Source organism: Geotrypetes seraphini, chromosome 2 (genome assembly GCF_902459505.1).
Source record: "Geotrypetes seraphini chromosome 2, aGeoSer1.1, whole genome shotgun sequence".
NCBI classification, from domain to species: Eukaryota; Metazoa; Chordata; class Amphibia; order Gymnophiona; family Dermophiidae; genus Geotrypetes; species Geotrypetes seraphini.
The window spans coordinates 148482266-148496622 of record NC_047085.1 but is presented as its reverse complement, the minus strand read 5'-3'; the positions used below and the strand labels follow the sequence as shown (position 1 = coordinate 148496622).

General features: G+C 42.4%; 1 protein-coding gene across 7 annotated transcripts in view; it reads left to right on the top strand.

The window, feature by feature from the left end:
• The window catches only part of DLGAP1 (DLG associated protein 1), a 759376-nt gene that overhangs the window by 109135 nt on the left and 635884 nt on the right, over window positions 1–14357 (top strand). For all 7 annotated transcript variants that reach the window (XR_004538413.1, XR_004538412.1, XM_033934400.1 and 4 more), the window contains exon 2: window positions 991–1063. The gene's annotated coding sequence lies outside the window, so the exon portion shown is untranslated. The remainder of the gene's footprint in view (window positions 1–990; window positions 1064–14357) is intronic.

Below are 14357 nucleotides of genomic sequence, written 5' to 3'. Positions count from 1 at the left end.
TTCCTTCCTCCCCTCCCAGCAGCATCTCTCCTTCTCCCTCTCCAGTAGCAGCTGTCCCTTTTTTTCCCTTGCCCAGCAGCTTCCCAGACTCCTTTCCCTCCTCTCCTCCCAGCAGCATCTCTCCTTCTCCTTCCCTCCAGGTCCAGTAGCAGCTGTCCCTTTTTTTCCCTTGCCCAGCAGCTTCCCAGATTCCTTTCCCTCCTCCCCTCCCAGCAGCATCTTTCCTTCTCCCTCTCTAGTAGCAGCTGTCCCTGTTTCCCCTTGCCCAGCAGCTTCCCAGACTCCAATAGTGGCTTTCTCCCCTCCCAGCAGCTCTCCTTACTTCCCAGCGCAGCGATTCAGGAAGGCAGTCTCGGGTCCTTTGTTGGGTCGCGCCGCCTCTGAGAAAAGAGGAAGTTGCATCATCAGAGGCAGCCGCGACTCAGCAAAAGCCCCGAGGCTGCCTTTGTGAATCACTGCGCTGGGAAGTAAAGGAGAGCTGCAGAGAGGGGAGAAAGCCACTGTCGGAGGCTCCCCAAGATCTCTCTGGCTCAGCGCAGACTTCAGCTGTTGATCTTGCCGGCCCTGCGTGGACCGGCAGGAAATTGAAGGGAATCAATCTTGCCGGCCCTGTGCGGACTGGCAAAAATTTCCTGTGGACTGGCACCGGTCCACGGACCGGCGGTTGAAGAACTGTGATCTACATGATATTGCTCCGGTGGCCAAGGAACAATCATCCAGATCATGGAACTGAGTTGAGATCTAGGAGATGGCTGCAGATTTTTACTAAGAGCCAAGAACAAGGATCTAGCAATTAAATACGAGGAACGCCAGGGAACCAAACCAAAAAGCACACTAAATATTTATTTATTTGAAAGACTGAACATCCTTGTGGTCCACTTCCTGCTTTAGTACTTATGGCCCTTTATGTGTACACCCACATAAATAATGGAAGCAGGATTTGTTGGACATTAGAAATATTGACACGATGACATATGCTTGTTGTTTCAGGAAGATCAGTTCATCACGTGGTGTAACTCAATTCCTATCAACTATGTTTGAGTTTTCTTAGAAGTGCTACAAGGTAAGAGGCATATGCATGCATACTACCATAATCAAAGTAAGTGATTCATGTATTTGTCCACTTGCAATACAATTGAAAAAAGATTTAGGAACTTCAGTATGCTTTATTAAAATATATTTTTTTCATATTCTTTTGTACTTGGGATGTATAGATTCATCCTCTGGTAATAGATTTCTATATGAATTAAGGAATGGATGGATTCTGGATTGGGGAAAAACTGTAAACGCGTTTTGAATGATGCAATCTTTGGGTCCATTTTACTTGGAAAAGGAGCATAGCTGGGGTGTAAACATGGGCTTTAACATATTTATGGCACCTCTTCCTGGTCATCACATATTTGGATTTGATGACATCACTTCCAATCATACAAGCAAAGAGAAAATCTTGCCTTACTGTAGTAATAGACCAAAAGAAAAGACAAGAGAGATGTCCTTTCTTTTCGTCTTATCACTTCCTATCATGAAATATGCCATCTTGGAAAAGGGATGTGGCTAAGGTATGGCATGGTGTCATTTCCAAGTAATGTCATCAAAAGGGGTGGGGCATCTGCAGAGAGTGGTTGGTCAGAAGTGGGAATGGTAGCAGTAGCGGCTGCCAATCAGCAAACGCTCCAGTGCCCATTAAATCCCTAAGAGCAGCAAAGCAATTACCACAGCAGAAGCCACTACTGTGGCTTTGTAAAATCTACAAACAAAATTTATCTCAGAAACATTTTACAACTCATAGGCCTCCTTTTATGAAACTGTAATAGCAGTTTCTAGATCGGGGAGCTGCGATGAATGGCCCGCACTGCTCCCGATGCTCAATGAGTAACAGAGTAACTTCTATTTCCAACTGGTTTTAGAGTATTTTAGAGTATTAGGAAGAGTCAACTGGTGCAGTTGTTTTCCTATCAGACAATTCAGATGTTGAAGAGTCTTCATAGAAATAAGAAGCCTGACTTTGTATAATATTTTTCATAAAGTTTTAAAGACCTACTTTTTTGATAAATGTTATTCTTGATATTTTATCTCTTTGTGCAATATTTTTAAGTATATGTGCTCCTCTTAATGTAGGGTTCTTGTTTTAATCTGCTCTGAATCTGAATTGAAAAATAGCAGAATATAAGACTCCTGATTAAATTAGATTAGATTACAGACAAGTTTAAAGCTACAAGACCATAGTGGTCTGGTATTTGCTATATTGGCTGTCAATACAGTTTAGATTTAATGTTAAAGCATTAAAGATAGTCTTTAAGGCCCCTTTAAATTCTAGCAACATGGTTTTTTTTTTTTTTACTAAGATGTGGTAACAATTAGCATGCACTAAGGGACAGACTATAAACAGGGCCTAACTTGGTAGATGCCTAGAAAAATGGCACCTAGCACATATCAATCAGTCGTTTTGAGAATTGCGCCTGGTGGCACATAAATCAACTTAGACAATGGTACATTCGATAGATTGTGAGCCCACCAGGACAGACAGGGAAAATTACTTGAGTACCTGAATGTAAACCACTTAGGTTATAAACTCCCCAACCCCTTTAACAAAACCACACTAGCATGTCAGAGCTTTTACCACACCGCGGCTGGCACTAAAAACCGTGCTTCGGCTTTGTAAAAGGAGGGGGGGGTGTAAGTGGTATATAAATACTAAAATAAATAATTAAATAAATTGAGCCAGGGTTTCCTTGGCTTAATATACCAACACCTAAGTCAGTCCACATACAAACTCTATTCCAGATCCACACCTACTGTACTTTCCAGTAGGTGCCTCGGTGTAGATGCCTGCAATTGAGGTGATAGGTGTCTACCGTGCTATGCGCCTACCAGCTAATTAATTTTTACATTGTTTATTAATGACGCTTTCAATTATTAGTGCCAATTAAAAAACCAAAACAAACGTGGGCGCTTAGATCAGCTAGGCTCACCGATCTAGACGCCTAACTGTAGGCGTCTTTTATAGAATAAGGGCTTAAATGCTAAGAAGCCCATAAGAATAAAATGGGTCACAGCATGTAGAATACAGTAATTGTTTGTGCATCTTAGGGTTCCTTTTACAAAGGCGCGCTAGCGGGGTTAACGCATGCGACTTTTCATCACACGCTAAACCCGCGCGGGCCAAAAACTACCGCCTGCTCAGGAGGAGGCGGTAGCGTCTGGCGTGTCCGGCGGTGTAGCGCGCGTTATTATGCGTGTTAAACCGCTAGCGTGCCTTTGTAAAAGGAGCCCATAGTTGAAAAATTGACAGCTGCAATATTTACCAGTTCTCAGGTTTATTTATCTGTTTCAGGATTAACTGATGTAAAATATATAGGCACTTGACAATTTGCCATTTTGTACTGTGGACCCTTTGCTTAGAATTCAGTATCTAAAGACATTAGAGGTACTAAGACATGCTTCCTTTATTTATTTGAATTTAGCTCATTTTCAATAGTAGCTCAATGTGAGCTACACTGAGGTATACTTGGTTTACACTCGAAGGGGCCTTTTACCAAACAGCAATAAAAAGTTGCCTTAGTGGATCTTTCCTTCATACTAAGGCTATTTTTACCATTTGGGTAAAATTGCTGAATTTCCTACTTTTTGTCATAATGGACACTTGCTATTATAGATCAATTTGCATTGCACTATTTTAAGTGTTGAACACCATGACACTTCAGTACACAACCTTCAGGTCAATAATCAAAGTGATTTAAAAGGGTAAGAAAGCCTCGTGCCCACTTAAATCACCTGTCACCGCATACCCCCTGACATTCAGTGTCACTAAAGTGGGCAGTGCCTCTGAAAATCACTTCTGACCACTGCCAAAAAAAGTAGGCGGCTCAGAGGTGGTAGTGAGTATAGCATAAGAACATAAGAATAGACTCATTGGGTCAGACTAATGGTCCATCTAGTCCAGTATCCCGTCTTCATGGAGGCCAGTCCAAGTCAGAAGTACAGTACCTGGCAAAAATCTAAATAGAAGCAGCATTCATTCCACCGATCCAGGAAGGAGCCTAATTTTTTGCTAAGGATACTGCTGCATTTGGATTATTTTCACTGAGAAGACTTTTGTGCTTGGATGTTTATGTGGAGCCCAGTTATAGATTTTGATGGACTCAGAGATATACCTGGTGCACTCCAAACCAGGCAAAATAAACATAGTATGAATATCTGAACTAGATTCAGTGTCTGAGTTCTTTTTAATATTGCCCTCCAGTTCTGTTGGACTACTCTAGGTTTTGCTTGGCCTGATACCTAGGACGGGAACATAGGGGTCTGACAGGCCATCCGGCCTGCTCCCCAACACAATGTGTACAATAAATACAAGGGGGGAGATTCTGTATAGGATGCTGGTCTTAGTAGCCACCTAAGAAGCAGCTGAGAATCACATACTGGCATCCTATACAGAATTGTGTCTGCCCTAAGGGACAGTCGCCTAACTCTATCTAAAATTCCCAATTCTCTAACCGGCACCTATGTCACAGGCACTGGCTAGAGAATCACTAAGGGATTCCTTGCTATCAGCTGATTGTGGCAAGGTAGTCCCTCTGCTGAGATCAGCTGAGCGGCAGTGAAACCTCCCCCACAAAGTCGGTCGGCAGGACAGATGCCCACTCTCTCCTGCCCCCAAACCTCTGTTCCCTTGCAATATACCGGGCAGGAGAGTTACCTCCAAACTCCCTCCTGCAACCCACCCACCCCAAATTCCCTAAATCCCCAATACCCCACAAAACTGAACCCCCATGCTATAGGCCCCCTACCCCACACCTTAACTCTACCCCCCACAACACCCAGGATGCACTGGGAACAAGGCCTAAGACTCTGGTTGGCCCAGGTGCCTAAGGCCCTTCCTATGGGAATCATCTGAGCTAATCAGACCCTTAGGCCCCTTCCTGGTGCAACCCAGAATGCACGGAAGGGGAGGCCTGCCATTTTGGAGTGGCGGGCCTGCTGCCCGGAGGGTGTGAGCATCCCTCTGGCCAAACTTTCAACTAAAAGGTATAGGGATAGGGGTAGAGTTAGGGGTGCGGGGGTGGAAAGCCTTGGGGGAGGTATCAGGGGGTTTCAGCTTTGCGGATATCGGGATTTTGGGAGTTTGGGGGGTGGCAGCATCCCTCCTGCTGGGAGCAGGGGTTTGATGGCAGGAGGGAGTGGGTATCCCTCGGCCTCAGTCCACCAACTGGCTTTTTGTTTTTACTGGGAAGTGGGGAGTCTGCGTCAGGGTTGAGCTGCACCTGCTCATTCATTTCATCACAATTTTCTTGTTCCCTGCAGGTGCAACTAAGTTCCATAGGCTCATCCTCTTATTGGTGGTTCAGTGGGTGGTGATGAAAGCAGGAGTGAATTCCACTTGCTCCTGCCCCTAGCAGCAGCTCCTTCAATATGACTGCTATGACCTTGACCTCCCATGACAGCTTGTGATAGTACATGTGTTAATCGGTTATCATGTGGCAATGAAACTACATTGACTAGTAGAGAATGACATAGTGACAAAATTCATCACCGTTCCCGTCCCTGCGGATAACCGCGGGAAATCATCTTCATGTCATTCTTTAAGGAGAGAGGGAAGAATCAAAGTATAATTGGGCACAACCACTGACCCGCAAGTTTTGCTTTGAAGAATGCTGGTGTAGAAGGACTGAGGTTGAAATAGACACTAGAAAATGACATGGGATTATTTCCCGTGGTTATCCGCGGAGACGGGAACGGTGATGAATTTTGTCACCGTGTCATTCTCTACTGACTAGCACAGAACACACCCACTCTCCACTCCCCAGACATACTCCTGCATTAAAAAATAGTTTAATTTGTAGTGTATGGGTAGCATGTACCCACTCTGAAATTACCACAGGACACTTCAGCATACCCCATGGCATGCTAGTTTTCGCTGTGATAAGCATGTGTTAGTGTTTACTGCAGCTTTGTAAGAGTCCCTAAGTTTGCACCTAAGGGTTAAATGGAGTTTAAATGACTTGCCTAAAACCACAAAGACCAACTGTGGAATTTAAATGTGGCTTTCAGTGGCATAGTAAGGGGGCAAGGGGGGCGATACATCCTGGGCGCCATGCTGTTGGGCACACCGACACCCCTCCGCCTCCCCACCTCTTCCCATTCCTCCCCTTCCCTTCCCCATACCTCCAGTTGAAGTTGTTGTTTGCGGTGGTCAATAACGTGCTCTTTGCGACCCCCGTCGGCTCTCCCACTGATGTCACTTCTAGGTGCCACGCATAGGATGTGACATCAGAGTGAGAGCCGATGAGGTCACAAGGAGCATGATGTTGACTGCCATGAGCAACAACTTCAACTGGCAGTACGAGGGAAGGGGGCGCATGCGGCAGGAGCAGGGGAGCAGAGACGAGGGCGGGAGAGGGGCACCACCACCCCGGGTGTCTCTCACCCTTGCTACACCACTGGTGGCTTTGCTGGTTGTCAGCATAGTATTGTAAATACTAGGGTACGCCTCCAATCCTGTACTGCATATGTTGATTAGAAAGCTATGCTTTTAATTGAATTCTGCTGTAATGAGATACCAGTAATAATGAACTCTGTGCTACATTTTATCTTTTTTATGTATGCCATTTTATGGTGTTTGCTGTCATGTCATTTTATGTACACTTCTCCCTCCGTATTCGTTGTGATAGAGGATTTACAGACCAACGAATACAGAAAAACAGTGAATAACATTTTCAAGTTTCAAGTTTATTAAATTTTGATTTTACGCAATATCAAATATTCCAATGCGTATTACATAATTGAAATGTACAATAAAAAAACTAGGGTGACAAATACAAATACAAATAAGACAAAATTATACAAACTAATCATTATGTATTATTAATGTATTATTATTGTATTATTAATGTATTATTTTCATATGTTATTCGCTGTTTTCTATTAAAAACCATCGTGAATATGGTGAAACCACGAATAACATGGTGGGAGACCTGGCCTGTTCCTGTTGAAGAGGCAAAACACGGTGAAGAAAGTGCTGGGAATCAGCGATTTTCTCTGTAAACGCTTGGAATCAGCGATTTCTCTATGAAAGCTGATGTAATTTGGGGGCAGGAGCCAGCAAGCTAAAAACCGCGAATAATCGAAACCGTGATTGCTGAAACCGCGAATACGGAGGGAGAAGTGTATTATAATATATTTTTATTAGCCTTGCACGCCACCTAGTGCTTGCCAAAATAGGTGACTAAAACAGAATGAAATAATACCAATCTACGTGTTGTTCTCCTTTGTGTATAGAGTAGAGGGACTGTTCAATCCTCCCAGGAAATCTTCATAACAATCCCCTTTAGTTGCCAATCTGGAACCTCTTGTTAACAAATTTGTTAAACCAAATGCTTAAGTATTTAATTGAAGAATAAATACAACATTGTGATGCCAAACCGGCTGGTATCATGGATTACTCAGAAAAGATGTTACTCTGAATCCTTGCAGTGACAGTCCTGTGACTATTGCTCCTTGAGTGCCGAAGAGTATATGCTCAATGCTACTGAATGAGGAAATACTCACTTATTCCCTGTGGTGCCCTTTCACTAAAATGTGGGGAGTTTTTGTACTTACTGAGCCAATAATTGGGTGTTAAAGATCAATTATTGACATTAATTGGGAGCATTTTGGATCTGTGCGCACATCTTGATAAGTGTTATTTTATAAAAATTCACACACAAATCTTATGGCACACAACTGAAAAGGGGGCATGGCCATGAGCACAGCTTTTTTTTCAGTTTTCAGACTTTTTTTAAAAATTAAGTTTCACATATACAATACTTGGGAGCCAACATAGATCTCGCATGAATAAACATTTTGCCTATGCAATCCCTAATCCTATCTCAACTAGACTACTTTAATGTAACTCTAGTTTTTGCTCTAAAACATTACTTTTGCGTCTACAACTAGTTCAAAATGCATCAGTAAGACTCATAAAAGGACTATAGAAATCAGTCCTAATACATAACCGCAAGGATCAAGTTTAATTTACTATATACACTCAAATATAAAGTGACCCAGATAAAAACCAAGGCAACCTTGTCCTGCCAGACTCTGCAACCAGCTCCCCTCTTTCCCTACCCTGCCAGGCTCTGCACGCTATCCCCCATCCCCTCACTGCCATTCTAGACTTTATACCTTGTTTCCCCTTTCTCCTGATGCCTTGCAGGCCTCCAGTGGGCCTGCTGTAAGCAATGGTGGTCTAATGGTTGACTGGGACAGGAATGATCCCTCCCACCTTCTGTCCTGGTCGACTCTAACAACTCTCACTACCCTCCTGCCTTCCCAATTAGTAAAAAGTGTACCTTTAAAATCCCTGGTGGTCCAGTGGTGAACCAGGCAAGGCATAATCTTCCTATGTACCTGCCCCATGCAGAGCCATTATCTCAATGGCTGCTGCAAGTTCTGGCGAGACCATGGAAGCTTGCGAGATTGCTGTGAGAACTCATAGCAGCCATTCAGATAGTGGCTCTGCACAGGGCAGAAGCATAGGAAGATTGCTCCTGTCCCTGCTTACCGCTAGACCACCATGATTTTAAAAGTATGTTTTTTTTTTTTACTAAACAGTGAGGTGGGAGGGAAGTGAGTGTTGTTAGAGATTGCCAGGACAGGAGGTGGGAGAAATCCTTCCTGTCCCAGCTCACTGCTGGACCACCAGGTCTTAATGGCAGAACTGGTAGAGGCCTACAACAGGTCCTGGAAGGGGGTGGGTGGGCACTGACCCAAATATAAACCCCTATTTTTGGGACTGTTTGGCCCAAAAATCTCAGTTATATTCAAGTAAATATGATAGGTATCACTGCCTTTAAGATCCTGACAGGTATGCTTCCAACTACCTAACAGATTTGACTATCCTACTCCAGGGTGCCTTCAACAGATATTCCACCAGAAATCTTTTCTATTTAAAATTCCCAGTATGCAACAATATAAAGTCTACCAGGCAAATGATCTTATCCATATCAATTAGCAAAATGCTGGAACCAACTACCACTTAGACTAAGATCTTGCGACCACTATCTTATTTATTTCTTTATTTAAAAATTTATATACCGCATAAAAACTATGGGGCTCATAATTGAAAGTGAAAAACGTCTAAAAACCGGCCTAAGTCGTCACTTGGACGATCATAAACGAAAAATGTCCAAATGCCGATAATCGAAACGGGTTTTGGACGTGTTTACACACAACCTAGGCCTTTCCAGTGCCGCTGAATGACCAGAGCTAAACAGGGCGTTTCAGGAGGAGTGTTGAGGGCAGAATTTTGGCGGGACGTGGGCCGTACTAGACTTAGTTGTACTCAATGTATAACCGAAAGTTTTACAACACAGCCTAGACGGAACTAGGACATTGTGACTTAGGCCATTTAAAACATGGTCTAAGTCACAAAAAGCAACCTAAAGTGACCAGATAAGCACTTCAGACACAAAGTACAGAACCCACACACACTACCCCAATGCTCACCGACTCCCCATCATAAAAATTGTAATCACAATTTTAAATATCTGTCTCCAGAACATCAGCACTTGGCAGCCTGGCACAGGAAAGCCTAATTGAGCTGCACAGAGGCATCTTAAGTTATCTTGGGGGTGGGTTAAGGACCCATGGAGAGCAGGACCCAGGCCCATAAGCCACTGTAAGCACTGCATTCATGGTGCAACATGTGCACTCCCCCGAAAAACCCAAAACCCTTTTGCACTGCAGCCCTAAGGGCTATTGGGGTGGCAGATAGGTGGGTCTAGGATATTATGGGGGTGTTTGGGGGGGCTCACCATGACCTATATGGGAGCTGTAGTGAGATTATAATGTGGCACCCTTTTTGTGGTTCATAGCAGTGCCCTGTAAGGTACCCCACTATTCAGGTGCCATGTCTGTGTGTCCAGTCCATCATTTTGCTAACCCCTCCTAGGTCCAACAGGGTTTATTCTAGGTGTTTTTGACTTGGACAAATATTTGGATGAAAATGTGGTATAAAGATGGACGATTTAGCACCTTGGACGATCAGACGGTTGGACGTATAGTTAGAAGATTTTCGCCAAAAAAATATTTTGGACTTTTTTTTGAAAATGTGTCTTAAGCTGTTTTTTACTTTGGATGACTTGTGACTTAGACAAAAACGGACTTAAACATTCCTTTCAATTATGCCCTTCCACGTAGTTTACAAAATTACATGCATACATATTAAAAATACTAAAACATGTTTCGACAGAACAAACACAATAAAATATAAACTAATAGTAGCATTATTAAAACCTTTTTTCAAATTCATCCAACAAGATGGAAAGACAAAATCCCATAAAAACAATTACAGGATTGTAAGGCTTCAGCATCAAATAACATTAGCACGTGAAGGCATTAACAAATAATTGTGTTTTCAACATTTTCTTAAAATTCAGTCTCCCATCACAAAATTGCAGAATACCAGGAAGCATATTCCAAAGCTTGGCACCTGCTACAGACAGCATTTTTGCCCCAATCTTAACATAAGAGACTAGCATCTTACCCTCCAAATTCAAATTCATACCATTCTCAGATCTCAAACATTGGGTTCAGAAAACATTGAGTTCAGAAAACTTTTAAAAGCATTTATGTGCCAAGACAGGGAGCCATCCCTGAAGTAACTGAAATGGTAATTGTAAAAGCCCATTTCTAAAATATCTAATGCATCTCCTGGGATATAATGATGACCTACTTGAACTTATAACTATTGGATTCGATTGGCTCTCTTTCTAGTTGACTGTAGTTTTATATCTCTCAGACCAGAGATTTCAAACCAGTCATTTAATGATCTTAGATATCTTTTAGGTTGATATCTGGCCAGTTTCATATACAGATATTTTGACAGTTGAAGATGCCAGGCATTGAAGATGAGACAAAGTGGCTTAAATTCAATACATTTGGTTATCCCGAAACTTAAGAGTAGAAATTGATAACCACTATCCATGAAGAGCTACATACATTCAATATTAAAACAATCTTTCCTTATGATGAGAAAGCTAAGATCAATCAGAAAATACTTTTGAAACAGTCTTTCTGAATTTTAGTTCAATCCCTAATCCTATCTCGACTAGACTACTATAATATAACTCTAGTTTTTGCCAGCACAACTATGACGTGACTATGACCTACTTGTATTAATAATTGTATTTATCCTCCAAAAACGCCCAGAACAGGTTACAGGAGTACATCACATTATAGGTCAGAGACAAGAGAAACAGCATGTAATTTGGTAACATTTAATACAAGCACCAAGATTTACAGTAGATGCATGGTACAGGACAGGAAAGACAAGATAAATGTGTAATTTGGCAACAGAGTATTGCAGGTACAATTCATATGTTAGTTTAAATATGGATATAAACAATTAGCATAACTAGGGAGTTTTACTAGCAATTGTATTGAATATCCGTGCCAATCTGTCCATTGTAACTTCCAGGGTAACTGACCCAATCTCTTCTAATGTAATCCGACCTTGAACTGAATAGATAAAGACGGAATAGGAAACCTGATTGACTTAACATTTATGTAGTGGAACTTATTTAATCACATACTGCTTAAAGGCATAAATCAGCTAATTGCATAACACTACAAAAATCAAATCCAAAATGTATCTTCAAATATATACGCACACAGTATGCACATCTTGTGGCAGGGTGCAGGCTCAGCAAAAGGTAAAGCCCTGAACCTCAGCACAGAACAGTCGAGTGGAAAGAGGAGTAGCCTTGGGAAGGAATGCTACCTAAGATGGAAAAGGCAGGACACTCTCTTGTGCAAACAAGCAAATATTTTATTGTTTCATTTTCAGGGTGTGCAATCAAACAAGGTCCAGACAGATGCCTTCCTTGGCACTGAAATGTGTTCATAATATACAGTTCAAAAGTAACACCAAAAATATGCAGTTTCTTCATACAGTTGCAAAAACAATTCAAACATCAATCACATAGAAACATAGAATATGACAGCAGAAAAGGGCCTTCGGCCCAACAAGTCTGCCCACTCAAATAACCCTCCCCTCTAAGTTCTTTGAAGTGAACTCACGTGTTGATCCCATTTGTTCTTAAAGTCAGTCACGTTACTGGCCTCAACTTCCTGAAGTGGAAGATCATTCCAATGGTCAACCACCCTTTCGGTGAAGAAGTACTTCCTAGTGTCACTATGGAATTTCCCGCCACTGATTTTTAGCGGATGCCCTCTTGTCGCCGTAGGGCCTGTAAGGAAGAAGATGTCTTCTTCCACCTCAATACGGCCAGTAACGTATTTGAACGTCTCTATCATGTCACCCCTCTCTCTGCATTCCTCGAGAGAGTAAAGGTGCAACTTACCTAGTCGTTCTTCATAAGGGACATCCTTGAGCCCTGAGACCATCTTGGTGGCCAATCGTTGAACCGATTCCATTCTTAGCACATCCTTCTGATAGTGTGGCCTCCAAAATTGTACACAGTATTCCAGATGTGGTCTCACCATGAACCTGTACAGTGGCATTACCACCTCGGGCTTTCGGCTGACAAAGCTTCTCCGGATGCAACCCAGCATTTGTCTAGCCTTGGATGAGGCTTTCTCTACTTGATTGGCTGCCTTCATATCTTCACTAATGATTATTCCCAGGTCCCGTTCTGCCATAATTCTGGTTAAGGTCTCACCATTCAGAGTGTAGGTTCTGCATGGGTTTCTGCTACCAAGGTGCATAACCTTACACTTCTTGACATTAAAATTCAGCTGCCAAATAGTAGATCAGTGGTCCAGAAAAAGTATGTCCTGTGTCATAGCGTCGGGCATGGTATCTCTGCCCACTATGTTGCATAATTTAGTATCAACGGCAAATAATGCAATTTTACCCGAAGTCCCTGAGGCAGATCTTGTATGAAGATATTAAATAGGATTGGACCCAGGACCGAGCCCTGCGGTACTCCACTGTGCACTTCCGACTTTTCAGAGGGAGTACCGTTAACCACCACCCTCTGATGTCTGCCACTGAGCCAGTCCTTAACCCATCCATCTTCCCATGCTTCCCTCACAAGGCAGGTATGGGTTAATTAAGTTCATTAGCTTGAGTGCAAATGGATCTCATCCATATTCATTGGGGAAATCCTAAAAACTTGACTGGATTCTGGCCCTCGTTGCCCACCCCTGGTCTAGAACCTTTACTTTTGAATGAGCCCTCTCTGTACCCATCCCGCATTGGTTCCATTACCAACTGCTGGAACAATTCTCCTTGTAGAGAATCCAGGATCTCCCTTCTTCTAGAAGACCCCACAATAGGGATACCCCAATCAACATCCAGAATGTTAAAATCACCTATTAGTAAAACTTTCCCTTTTTTAGATATATTCTGGATGTCTACTATTAAATCTGTCCACTTTCTGTCCACTTCTTCCGTCTGTGAAGGAGGCTTATATATCACACCAATGTAAATATATTTACCATTCCTTATTTCCAAGTTGATCCACAGTGCCTATTCAGTGCCCTGCAGATCCTGCAATTGTGTGGCTTTAATATGATCTTTAACATATAACGCTACTCCCCCTCCTTTTCTTCCTACCCTGTCTTTCCTGAACAGATTATAGCCTGGTATAAATACATCCCAGTCACGGTTCCCTGTGAACCACCTCTCCATGATCACCACTAAATCCAACTCATCTTCTTCCATAACAACTTCTAGTTCTTCATTAGAATAACTGCACCCAGTGAAATGTGCAATTGGCTACAAGAGTTGTGAAGTTGACTTTAAGAAGTGCCCTGTTCAGCTAATTGGAGATATACTATTGGAAACCATTTTAGATATAAGATTGTCTTAAAGAATCTTGAGAGGGACTTTAAGTTCAGGAAGAAGATCCTGTGGTTTGAAACTAGTGATTGTTAAGTTGATCTGTTGAGTTGTTTCCAATTTTTGTGAGATTTAGAGGCCCTTTTACTGAACTGTGCTGAATTTCGGATTTAATGTGGCTTAACACAGAATTGTAGTGTGCGCCAAGCCCAAATGTAATGTGGCACATATTTAGGACATTTTCCATTTTTTTAATTTAAGATCGTGTGCTAATGTTCATATTAGTATGTGGTACCTGTAAAAGGTTAATACTCCTTTCACTAAACCGTAGTAGAGCTTTTTCCCACGGAACGGCAAGGTAAATGCTCCAACACTCATTCAATTCCTATGAATGTCACAGCATTTACCTCACCGGCCCATGGAAAGAAGCTCTACTGTGGTTTAGTAAAAGCCAGCGTTAATGCAGGAGCCCTTACTAATAGGAGGCAGTAAGGGCTCCTGCATTAACTCTGTCTAAACCACTGTGTGCTAATGTGAATGCGCTTTCTAGTTCACACTTCCACACCCATTCTCT